The 12,438-nt window shown below is 44.9% G+C and overlaps 1 non-coding gene across 1 annotated transcript; it reads right to left on the bottom strand.

The window, feature by feature from the left end:
- Window positions 1-3,825: 3,825 nt before the first annotated feature.
- Trnat-ugu (transfer RNA threonine (anticodon UGU)) lies at window positions 3,826-3,899 on the bottom strand. Its single transcript has one exon. It is a non-coding gene; the product is annotated as a tRNA-Thr (tRNA).
- Window positions 3,900-12,438: the final 8,539 nt, after the last annotated feature.

The raw sequence follows: 12,438 nt of genomic DNA on the forward strand, positions 1-12,438 counted from the left end.
CAAAGTCGAAGAGAAAAGGATCTGACAGTTTTTATCTTTCATTTGCTGACAACTCAGTTTACCACGAGAAACCGCCACTCACTGTGACACTGAAATTATTTGAAAAGTCAGGCAAAGGAAATTCATTAAATATCTGAAGAAATTTCTACTGTTATTCTTGTGAAGCGTGCCGAATCCATGTTAGCGGACTCTGATGCCGGGGAACTGAAATTTTATTACTAGCGACGAACTTTATTGAGGTCACTGAACGCCCGATTGATTACGTCAAACATTCAAGAGTAAAATAATTTCTCTGTCCCAGATGCTACTCCAGGCGGGTGTAAAATGCATGTGCGCAACGGAAAATATTGAACGCTAAAACGATTATTTGGCCCTGTCTGACTGCCTCCTGAAGCAGATCTTAGGATCTCTTAATGGTCTTTAACATATAAATTACAACCTCTACATTAAGGCAACCAATACTACCAAATCATAAACGTTGTTTCTCATTATACATTTATTGTAGATTAAAACAACCCTTTATATTACAATTGTCTATATTTTCTAACTAAATTGCTGATCAATTGCTCAACTCTGCCCCTTTTTATGGCCACGCGATCTAACATAAATAACGTGAAATGACTGACATCATCTACGTACCAAACACTAGAAGACACTACTTTCAAAGATGATCTACGATGGTGTGGAACCTTAGTGGAAATAAACTAGCGCGATCACAGCTGTTTAGCTTTATAGCCCTAATAAGCCGAAGCAATTAGCAACATGACCGTATGTACTGCGTCCAGTTCGTGAGAGTGATGGTTCTCTTACACGTCTGCGACGATGGAAGAACTCCAGCCACAATATAAAACTCTTTCAAACACTAGGACGTCAAAATCCTCTGACTAATATACTCTAATACTGATCCCTCCTCTCAGTGTTCTACAGACGAGAAACGCGAACTCCAAGTCACAAGGATGGAGTTTAAATAACGTCTCAACGTAAGTATAGGCAGAACAAGTGCTCTCAATCACTGAACGCAGCACACTCAATGACGACTTCCAACCCAGAGGCAAGGTCCAGAATCGTATAAGTTCACAACAGTACAGTGCCTAACCATTATAACTATAAAGGACAGCAAGTCCATCTGTACCAACAACCTAGCCGGCCGGTGTGGCTGAGCGGTTCTAGGCGCTTCAATCTGGAACCGCGCGACCGCTACGGTCGCAGGTTCGAAACCTGCCTCGGGCATGGAAGTGTGTGTTGTCCTTAAGTTAGTTAGGTTTAAGTAGTTGTAAGTTCTAGGGGATTGATGACCTCAGATGTTAAGTCTCATAGTGCTCAGAGCCATTTGAAGCATTTGAACCAACAACCTGATACTGAGCGACCGTCACACATGGGCGCTCAAACATAGAAGACCCCTTCCTCTACACTGCTGGCTTCCCAGCAAGACTCGGCTCCCCTCCCTCGTGACTGCAGAAGGCGAATCGTGTTCTCAAAACACCGCAATATTCTCCCTCTCTACAGATTATTCCGAACGCTGACCAACCATATTTTAGTCTGTAGTCCAGGGCGGAAAGTTAGTGAGGGAATGCCTGTACTTGTACAATGGTACACTTCTGAGTAATAATCCTTGGAAATAACCCAGCCTGCGTGGTTTCCGAGGTGATGCTTTCTCGTTCCTCTCAGCTGCGTCCAAGTATTGCGGAGTTCCCGGTTATCCTTCTGGTTCCTCTACAAAACAAGCTGGCCGCGACTCTATTGTGCTCCAGCGCTCAGGTGCCCCACCATCCATCTAGATACTTCCTGTGTTTAAGCAGGACCAACACAACTGTGCGGGCCTTCAACCCAGGGCTTGAGTTCCGCCTGCCATTTTATCTCCTCTGGCGTTCCAACCTCCACTAGTATAGGCAATCATTCATTACACCGTTTTGGTAATAACGACACTCCAGCACCTTTCATGCAAAAGCGTTAACAATTACATACAAGGCGTGGGTGATAATGTCAGTCTCTTTAAATATTCGTACAGGGTGTTTCAAAAATGACCGGTATATTTGAAACGGCAATAAAAACTAAACGAGCAGCGATAGAAATACACCGTTTGTTGCAATATGCTTGGGACAACAGTACATTTTCAGGCGGACAAACTTTCGAAATTACAGTAGTAACAATTTTCAAAAACAGATGGCGCTGCAAGTGATGTGAAAGATATAGAAGACAACGCAGTCTGTGGGTGCGCCATTCTGTACGTCGTCTTTCTGCTGTAAGCGTGTGCTGTTCACAACGTGCAAGTGTGCTGTAGACAACATAGTTTATTCCTTAGAACAGAGGATTTTTCTGGTGTTGGAATTCCACCGCCTAGAACACAGTGTTGTTGCAACAAGACGAAGTTTTCAACGGAGGTTTAATGTAACCAAAGGACCGAAAAGCGATACAATAAAGGATCTGTTTGAAAAATTTCAACGGACTGGGAACGTGAGGGATGAACGTGCTGGAAAGGTAGGGCGACCGCGTACGGCAACCACAGAGGGCAACGCGCAGCTAGTGCAGCAGGTGATCCAACAGCGGCCTCGGGTTTCCGTTCGCCGTGTTGCAGCTGCGGTCCAAATGACGCCAACGTCCACGTATCGTCTCATGCGCCAGAGTTTACACCTCTATCCATACAAAATTCAAACGCAGCAACCCTCAGCGCCGCTACCATTGCTGCACGAGAGACATTCGCCAACGATATAGTGCACAGGATTGATGACGGCGATATGCATGTGGGCAGCATTTGGTTTACTGACGAAGCTTATTTTTACCTGGACGGCTTCGTCAATAAACAGAACTGGCGCATATGGGGAACCGAAAAGCCCCATGTTACAGTCCCATCGTCCCTGCATCCTCAAAAAGTACTGGTCTGGGCCGCCATTTCTTCCAAAGGAATCATTGGCCCATTTTTCAGATCCGAAACGATTACTGCATCACGCTATCTGGACATTCTTCGTGAATTTGTGGCGGTACAAACTGCCTTAGACGACACTGCGAACACCTCGTGGTTTATGCAAGATGGTGCCCGGCCACATCGCACGGCCGACGTCTTTAATTTCCTGAATGAATATTTCGATGATCGTGTGATTGCTTTGGGCTATCCGAAACATACAGGAGGCGGCGTGGATTGGCCTCCCTATTCGCCAGATATGAACCCCTGTGACTTCTTTCTGTGGGGACACTTGAAAGACCAGGTGTACCGCCAGAATCCAGAAACAATTGAACAGCTGAAGCAGTACATCTCATCTGCATGTGAAGCCATTCCGCCAGACACGTTGTCAAAGGTTTCGGGTAATTTCATTCAGAGACTACGCCATATTATTGCTACGCATGGTGGATATGTGGAAAATATCGTACTATAGAGTTTCCCAGACCGCAGCGCCATCTGTTGTTGAAAATTGTAACTACTGTAATTTCGAAAGTTTGTCTGCCTGAAAATGTACTGTTGTCCCAAGCGTATTGCAACAAACGGTGTATTTCTATCGCTGCTCGTTTAGTTTTTATTGCCGTTTCAAATATACCGGTCGTTTTTGAAACACCCTGTATATACGATGTACAACCTATCAAATGATACCTAATTGTGGTTGCAGATCACAGCAAAGTATATGAATGAGTGCTTGTAAGGTGCGAAATTATAGCGACCTTACATCTGTAATGAAATGATACTTTTCATACAAAGACAGTAGCTAGTTCTCGAAAGAACAGTTACTGTTGATGCCCGTGCAGCTTTTCCCTAGAATAAATGATGACTAACTGACAACCTCAGCTGTCGACAGGTGTTGTTGTTATACCTCGATGTGGACAGCTGAAAATGTGTGCCCCGACCGGGACTCGAACCCGGGATCTCCTGCTTACATGGCAGACGCTCTACCCATCTGAGCCACCGAGGACACAGATGAATAGGGCGACGGCACGGACTTATCCCTTGCACGCTTCCTGTGAGACTCACATTCCATGTAAGCAGGAGATCCCGGGTTCGACTCCCGGTCGGGGCACACATTTTCAGCTGTCCACATCGAGGTATAACAACAACACCTGTGGGCAGCTGAGGTTGTCAGTTAGTCATCATTTATGATTCTTTTGCTGTATTGAAACTATACTTTCTTCCAACACAATTTAACAAAGATTCGGATTCAAACACACATGTTGTGGATCTTATAAAATTAATTTTTCCTTGGGATGTATGAGTTTCAACTTCATTTACATAATGATAGAAGCTGAAGAACTGAATTAAAATTTGTGTCACAGCTAGGAATTGAACCGAGGTGTTCTGCTTACTAAGCAAATGTGTTAACTGCTACACCACAGTAGCAGTAGAGGTAACTAACCTGTGTGGGTTACACTAGTCCAATGCGCTCGATTAAACACACTTTAATTCACACCATCAGCCTATTTTCCTCTTCTTAAACTGTCAGTATTGCCGAAACTCTCCGGTAATGGAGATGATGATTACATAAGATCTATAGATCACCTATGTCTGAGGTCCAGGCACAGCTGCTGTGATTTTTCTACTAGTGCTTATCAATGTAGCACGAACATAATGAAGTAACAGCAGATTCAGATCAAAACATTTCTGACAAAATAAAAGAAATAACCAGATACTTAGAAAATAGTTATCACACAAATGTCATAAATGAAGGCGATGGAAATTTCATAAGTATTCCATAAGAGGGAACCAACCCGACCACAAAATTAAACTCAGATGACAGAAGCTATTGGATAGCGGTATCCACATATATAGATGGCGACAGTACATAAGGCGACGTACACAAGGTATAAAAGGCCAGTGCATTGGCGGAGACATCATTTGTACTCAGCTGGTTCATATGAAAGTTTTCCGACGTGACTGTGGCCGCACGAAGGAAATCAATAGACTTTGAACGCGGAATGGTAGTTGAAGCTAGACGGATGGGACATTCCATTTCGGTAATCGTTAGGTAACTCAATATTATGAGATACACTCACTGTGTCAAGATGTGCGTAGAATACCACATTTCAGGCATTATCTCTCACTATGGACAACGCGGTGGCCGACGGCCTACACTTAATGACCAAGAGCAGGGGCTTTTGCGTAGAGGTATCAGTGTTAAAGACAAGGAACCCTGCATGAAGTAACTACAGAAATCAATGTGGGACGCACGACGTACGTATCCGTTAGTGCAGTGCGGCGAAAGTTGCCGTTAACGGGCTGCGGCAGCAGACGACAGACGAGAGTGGCTTTGCTAACAGCACGATGTCGACATCGACTGAAGCGCCTCTCCCGGGCTCGTGACTATATTGGTTGGACGCTACGCCAATGGAAAACCGTTGCCTGGCCACATGAATCCGGATTTCAGTGCGACTCCACCAAGCCATTGCCCCAAGTTTGTCAACAAGGCATTAGGCTAGCAGGTGGTGGGTCCAAAGTGGTGTGGGCGGTGTTTTCATGGAATTAACCCAGTCCTCCGGGTGTTCGTCTACTTCGAGACCATTTGCAGCCGTTCAGGGACGTTACGTTCCCAAACAACGATGGGCTTTTTATGATGACAACGCGCCTTGTCACCGGGGCACAATTATTCGCAAATGTTTTGAAGAACATTTCGGGTAATTCGTGCAAGTGATTTGGTTACCCAGATCGCCCGACATGAACCCCATCGAACATTAACGGGATGTAATAGATTGGTTAGCTCGTGCACAAAATCTTGCACCGGCAACACTTCCGCAATTATGGGCGGCTATAGAGTCAGTATGGCTTAATTTTTCTGCAGTGGACTTCCAACGCCTTATTGAGTCCATGCCTCGCTGAGATAAGATGCTGCTCAAAAGGAGGTCCGACACAATATTAGGAGGGGCCCTGTGATATTGGACACCTCAGTGTAGTATTCACTGATGATACAAACACGTAAGTTTAATAATACCATAGAGAGTCTTCTTCTTCTTTTGCACTTCACGCATAATGCCTGTGGCTGTTAACGATGACTCTCTCTTCCTTGGTCATGCTAGACTGCTTCGGCTTACCGGAATACAATTTACGTCTTCATATTCCTTTCTTACGTTAAACAAGTTTAATTCCTTCTGTATCAGATGAACACGTTTTAAAATACAGGCGATGGTTTTGCTGTTAATTATAGAAGATTTAATGTATTAACACAAAGAGAATGAAACTGTTTATTGATTCACATCCCAACAAATTCAGCAAATTATTAGACCTTTTACAATAGAAAGAATGTTTCCCAGTAGATTCCAGACGAACTGAATTTCGGCTATTTATGCAACAAGTGCAAAATGACGAAAGTCGCGAATGTTGCTGCAGCCCATTGGATGCAAAATATTGTTCAGACTCAAATATGGCAGGTATATTCATGCTCATGAATTAAGGATAATGCTGATAGATGGTGAAACTACGCTCTGGTGGGCGCTTTGCGGGCTTAAATCGCCTCGGGGTATGACCCTGCGGTGCATTTGACCTGCGGTCGTCGCATGGTGGCGCTGCCAGCAGTCCACATACGCAGAAGTATGTTGGTGCATGTTAGAGTGCGGTGCAGCGAGTAAGTGAGCAGGCGTTTTCAGACGTGCTGATGGCTCAAAGAACACATATTGATGACGTTATAAGGGGTAGAATACTAGGGCGACTTGAGGCTGGTCAAACACAGCTGGTCGTAGCATGGGCCCTCCGTGAGCCACAAAGTGTGATCTCAAGATTAGGGCAACGATTCCAGCAGACAGGAAACGTCTCCAGGCGCTACAGTTCGGGACGTCCACAGTGTACAACACCACAAGAAGACCGATATGTCACCATCAGTGCCCGCAGACGGTCACGGAGTACTGCAGGTAGCCTTACTCGGGACCTTACCACAGCCACTGGAACTATTGTCTCAAGACACACAGTCTACAGACGACTGAACGCACATGGTTTATTCGCCTGGAGACCTGCAAGGTGCATTCCACTGATCCCCTGGTCACAGGAGAGCCCGTAAAGCCTGGTGACAGGAACACAGTACATGATCATTGGATCAGTGGTTCCAGGTTATGTTCACAGACGAGTCCAGGTATAGTCTGAACAGTGATTCTCAGCGTGTTTTCATCTGGCATGAACCAGGAACCAGATACTACCCCTCAATTTCCTTGAAAGGTACCTGTATGTAGGTCGTGATTTGATGGTGTGGAGTGGCATTATGATTGGTGCACGTTCACCCCTGCATGTCTTTGACACAGGAACTGTGACACGTCAGGTGTATCGGGACGACATTTTGCACCAGTATGTCCGCCTTTTCATGGGTGCTGTGGGTCCCACCTTCCTCCTAATCGATGATCACGCACGGCCCCACCGAGCTGCCATCGTGGAAGAGTACCTTGAAACAGAAGATATCAGGCGAATGGTGTGGCCTGCCTGTTCTCCAGACCTAAACCCCATCGATCACGTCAGGGATGCCCTGCACATCTTGCAACCCCTACGACACTTCAGGAGCTCCGACAGGCACTGGTGCAAGAATGGGAGGCTATGCCGCAGCAGCTGCTCGACCACCTGATCCAGAGCATGCCAACCCGTTGTGCGGCCGGTGTATGTGTGCATGGTAATCATATTCCATATTGATGTCGGGGTACATGCGCAGGAAACAGTGGCGTTTTGTAGCATATGCGTTTTGGACGGTTTTCTCAACTTATCACCAATATCGTGGACTTACAGATCTGTGTCATGTGTGTTCCGTATATGCCTATGCTATTAGTGCCAGTTTTGTGTAGTGCTACGTTGTGTGGCATCACATTCTGCAATTATCCTTAATTTAAGAGCATGAGGGTAGATCACGCAGTAGGATGATAAATACACTGCGCAACACAATTAAGGAATCCCTTCTCCGAAGCCACGTAATTATCTCCTATTCCGACACTGAAATTTTAAAGTGGGGTCAAACGTGACTTCAACCTCTTACGTAACGCTGCAACAGCGTTGCGCCCTATGACGACGCGCTCAGTCTCGACGACGCTTCGAACAGCAACGTGTCGACACACGTGGAAAATAGGCCACAGCGCAGAAGTTGAGGTGACTCGTAAGGTGGGTCAATGATGCCACTGTACCACCAAATTTCACTACCATTCTGGCCAAGGCCATCGTGGGTGTGTCACACGATGGGAAGGCAGTGCCTATGCTATTGGAGAGGTAGGAGTTTGACTACCTCTCCCTAACCCACATTTCTCGCCTTGCTTTCACAGCTCTGAGATGGAGGTCAGAACCGCGACTCCCAGCATTGAAATCACGCGATTTTCTTCAGGGAGGCCAAGGGAAACACTTCAGATAAACTGCCGCTCAGAATCGATACGAGATGGGTTCAGGGTGTGGCACAAAGGGCGCCAATGGGACCACCCGTTTCCTTGGAACGTTGATTTCAGCACATTCCGTCGTCGATAACGACAGTTCCTATTATAATGAGCAACATGACAAAGGTCTTGACAATATAAATACGGTATTGCAGTACCTGTGTCATTCTGAATTACAATGCAAAGTTCCTCTGGACATGCATGCATACATATAAAATTTTGGGTCTGGTTGTGAATCGTGCACGGATAGCCAAATGGTAAGTCGAGATAAGCGGCACAAATTTTCACTGTCGTCATTCCGTTCTACAGCTGATGGTTGTCCTTATTCGCAATTGCAGATACATTTCACGTATTTCATAACAGCTGTAGTCGAGTCAGTGACTGTTCCTTAGGACAGGCACGCTTGTCGAAAGGAACTTTGCATCGTAATTCAGAATAACTCAGGTATTCAAATATCGTATTTATCCGCCGACACCGAGCAAGTGACTTACAAGTAAAATGTCTCGCCTGCACGAGAATATACGTAATGGGCGTACGAGTACTGGTTGTAGACACGTTGATGACGACATATGGAAGTTTGGGTCAGGCTGTAAGTAGTGCACCGAAAGCCAAATGGTAAGGCGACCGCTCGCGATAAGAGGGAAATCTTGGTTCGAGTCTCAGTCCGGTACAAATTTTCATAGTCGTCATTCCATTCTTAAGCTAATGGTTGTCAGTAGTCACAACTGCTAATACATTTCATGTAACAATATAAATGTGACATAGTCATGTAGGAGGCTGGGGACGACTGATATAATAATCAGCAGCTCTGCATTCAGATTGGCTGTGTCGCAATGGTGAAAGTCAAATATCGGGCAAGGAATGACTTTATTGCTCATACGACGCGTTTCGGAATTTATCCATAATCAAATATCCAGGAGCGATTCCCGCATATGGATACAGAGTTTCCAGTTGTATGTGAAACACACATTCGCAGGGTTTTACTATTGCGACCCAGTTAGCTTGAATGCAAAACAACCTTTTCAACTGCTGACACGCTCAAGACACTTCAATCCTTCTCTACGTACACTGTGGGGCTACTTCCCTCTTCGCCGGCCGCGGTGGCTGAGCGGTTCTAGGCGCTTCAGTCCGGACCCGCGCGACTGCAACGGTCGCAGGTTCGAATCCTGCCTCGGGCATGGATGTGTGTGATGTCCTTAGGTTAGTTAGCTTTAAGTAGTTCTAAGTTCTAGGGGACTGATGACCTCAGATGCTAAGTCCCATACTACCCACAGCCATTTCAACCACTTCCCTCTTCAACGTGATCTCACCCCCTTGAACAGCAGCATGACTGCAGTTTTTGCTCTCCTGTTGAGTTTAAAACACCTAGAGACCAATCAAATCCAGTTTATGAAATCTGAATTGATCCAAGGAGCAAAAGGTGCATACACACATTCAGCTCTCCTGTTTCGTGCCCTGCTGTGGTGTGATCTCTGTAGGGAGCGACATTGATGCAGGTGTGAATAAAACGGCAAAGGGTCCCACTAAAAGAGTGGTTCCCAATATATCTGAGTCCATTACCCCTGATTTGTATCAAATATTGGATAACACCTGCTCCACCCTCACCATCACCAAGATTATTCTTTGGCTCACTCATTTTTAAAGTGAGGAAGATAAATGATATTTTTGGGGCTATTTTATTAAAACATGAGCTAACGCATGAATGAGACAGTTGGTACTGCTTATTTCTAACAAACTTAAAAATTCAGAATACATCGTAAGTGCTACCAATGAGGTGCAACAATAAAATAATGAGACTGATTTTCTTTGCCAGATGTGGCAACCCTGCAGGCTTGCGTAGGCACAATATCTTTGACCACGGTCAATAATCTGCTTCTAGTCCAAGCGGCACATTGATGCAACTGTTCAGTCGTGAGTTGCGCTGTAATAAGTTAACGTGTGTTTGTGTCTCTCGTCACAGAAATGGGACCGCATAATATTGCGCAACGGTATGCCATTTCTTTTTGCGTTAAACTGGGTGAAAACGCGACTACAACTTACAATAAACTTCAGAAGGCTTTTGGAGAAGAGATCATGTCAAGAGCTCAAGTTTTGCGTTGGCATAAAATGTTTAGTGAAGGCAGAACGAATGTGGAAGATGAAGACTCCATTGGACGACCATCAACCTCACGGACGGTGTCAACTTGGCCAGGGTGTGTGAACTCGTATGATCTGATCAAAGATTATCAGTGAAAATGATTGCAGAAGAACTGGACATCAATCAAAAAACGGTTTGTCTAATAATAACTGAAGATCTTGGTATGAGAAAGATTTGAGCAAAAATGGTCCCAAAAATCTCACACCACAACAGCGAGAAACACGGAAAAATGTGGCAGTCGATCTGTTAGAGCAAACGGAAATCAATCCAGAATTGTTGAGCCGTGTTATCACTGATGATGAAAGGTATTTTTTTCAGTACGATCCAGAGACAAAACGCCAAAGTTCGCAATGATGCTCAAAGCGATCACCCAGAGCAAAAACAGCTCGCATGTTATCAAAGTCAAAAGTAAAATGCATGCTTGTGTGCTTGTGTGATTCCAAGGGAATTGTTCATAAAGAGTGGGTGCCTCCTGGACAAACAGTTAACCAATATTACTACAAAGACTTAGTAAAACAGTTCTTCGCGTCCGTGCCAACATCACGATAATGCGACATTCCATACTGCTCTCTCAGTACAGCAATTTTTAACCTCAAAACAAATTTCAGTACTATCACAGCCACCTTATTCACCAGGTATCGCTCCGTGCGACGTTTTTCTATTTCCAAGAGTCAAAACGGCGGTCAAGTGACCCAATTTTCGAAAAACACAAGATGTCCAAAAAGCTGTGACGAGGGTCTTGGAGGATATTACAGAAGATGAATTCCAGAAATGTTACCATCAATGGCAGAAGTGCTGGAACAAGTGTGTGCAATCAGAAGGGAACTACTCTGAAGGAGACAACACTAAACTTGACTAAAAAGGTAAGCAACATTTTTTTTTTCACATCAGTCTCATTACTTTATTGTCGCACATCGTACATCTCCTCCTCGCAACAGAAAACTAGCTATCCACATTGAGGGCAGGCAATTGTTACAGATCATTTTTCCCCTGCACCACTCTTCTCTTTGGCGACAGTTGCTCCACTAACTTTCACACTCCTACAAAATCAACCAAATTACAATTTCTGCACTACATTTAGGCATTCTGTTTGTAAAACACTTAATTGATGGACTCCTTGCTTCTGAACTGGCAGAGATTGGAGCACTTCAGGCTACCGATACTTTCATTTGGTCATTGTCACTGATAAAAAACATATTAGTTGGTCTAGGGTTATCGTCTTGGAATTGTAGTCAAAACGTTCTCGGTCCCGCGTTCGAATCCCGCTAATTCTTAAATTTTGAGTGACAATCAGCGTTGACGGCCGAAGACCTCCGGCACAAGAAGTCATCCTCGTTCTGCCAACGGCCTTGTCAAAGAGGGCGGAGGAGCGGATAGAGGTTCAGGGTACTCTCTTGTCCTAGGGGTGGGAAATTGCCCCTAAAGGCGGAAGAATCAGCAATGATCAACGACATGAGGATTCAGAAGGCAATGAAAACAACTGCATTAAAGACACGTAATGTGTATCCGCAGAACATGTGACCTGTAATTGAAAAAGTGTCATGGCGATCTCTCCATTGGCAAAAGATTCCCCCATTCGGATCTCTGGGAGGGGACTGCCAAGGGGGAGGTTACCATGAGAAAAAGAATGAATAATCAACAGAAGGATAACGTTCTATGAGTCGGGGCGTGGAATGTCAGAAACTTGAATATGGTAGGGAAACTAGAAAATCTGAGTACGAACATGCAAAGGATCAATCTAGATGAAATGGAAAGAAAACAAGGATTTCTGGTCAGATGAGTATAGGATAATATCAACAGTAGCAGAAAATGGTACAACGGTAGTAGGATTCGTTGTGAATACGAAGGTAGGGCAGAGAATGTGTTACTGTGAATAGTCCAGTGATAGGGTTGTCCTTATCAGAATCGGCAGCAAACCAACACCGACAACGACAGTTCAGGTATACATGCCGACGTCGTAAGCTGAAGATGCGATAAAGTATATGAAGATACTGGAA

The sequence above is a fragment of the Schistocerca nitens genome, chromosome 5 (assembly GCF_023898315.1).
Source record: "Schistocerca nitens isolate TAMUIC-IGC-003100 chromosome 5, iqSchNite1.1, whole genome shotgun sequence".
In the NCBI taxonomy this organism is placed as follows: Eukaryota; Metazoa; Arthropoda; class Insecta; order Orthoptera; family Acrididae; genus Schistocerca; species Schistocerca nitens.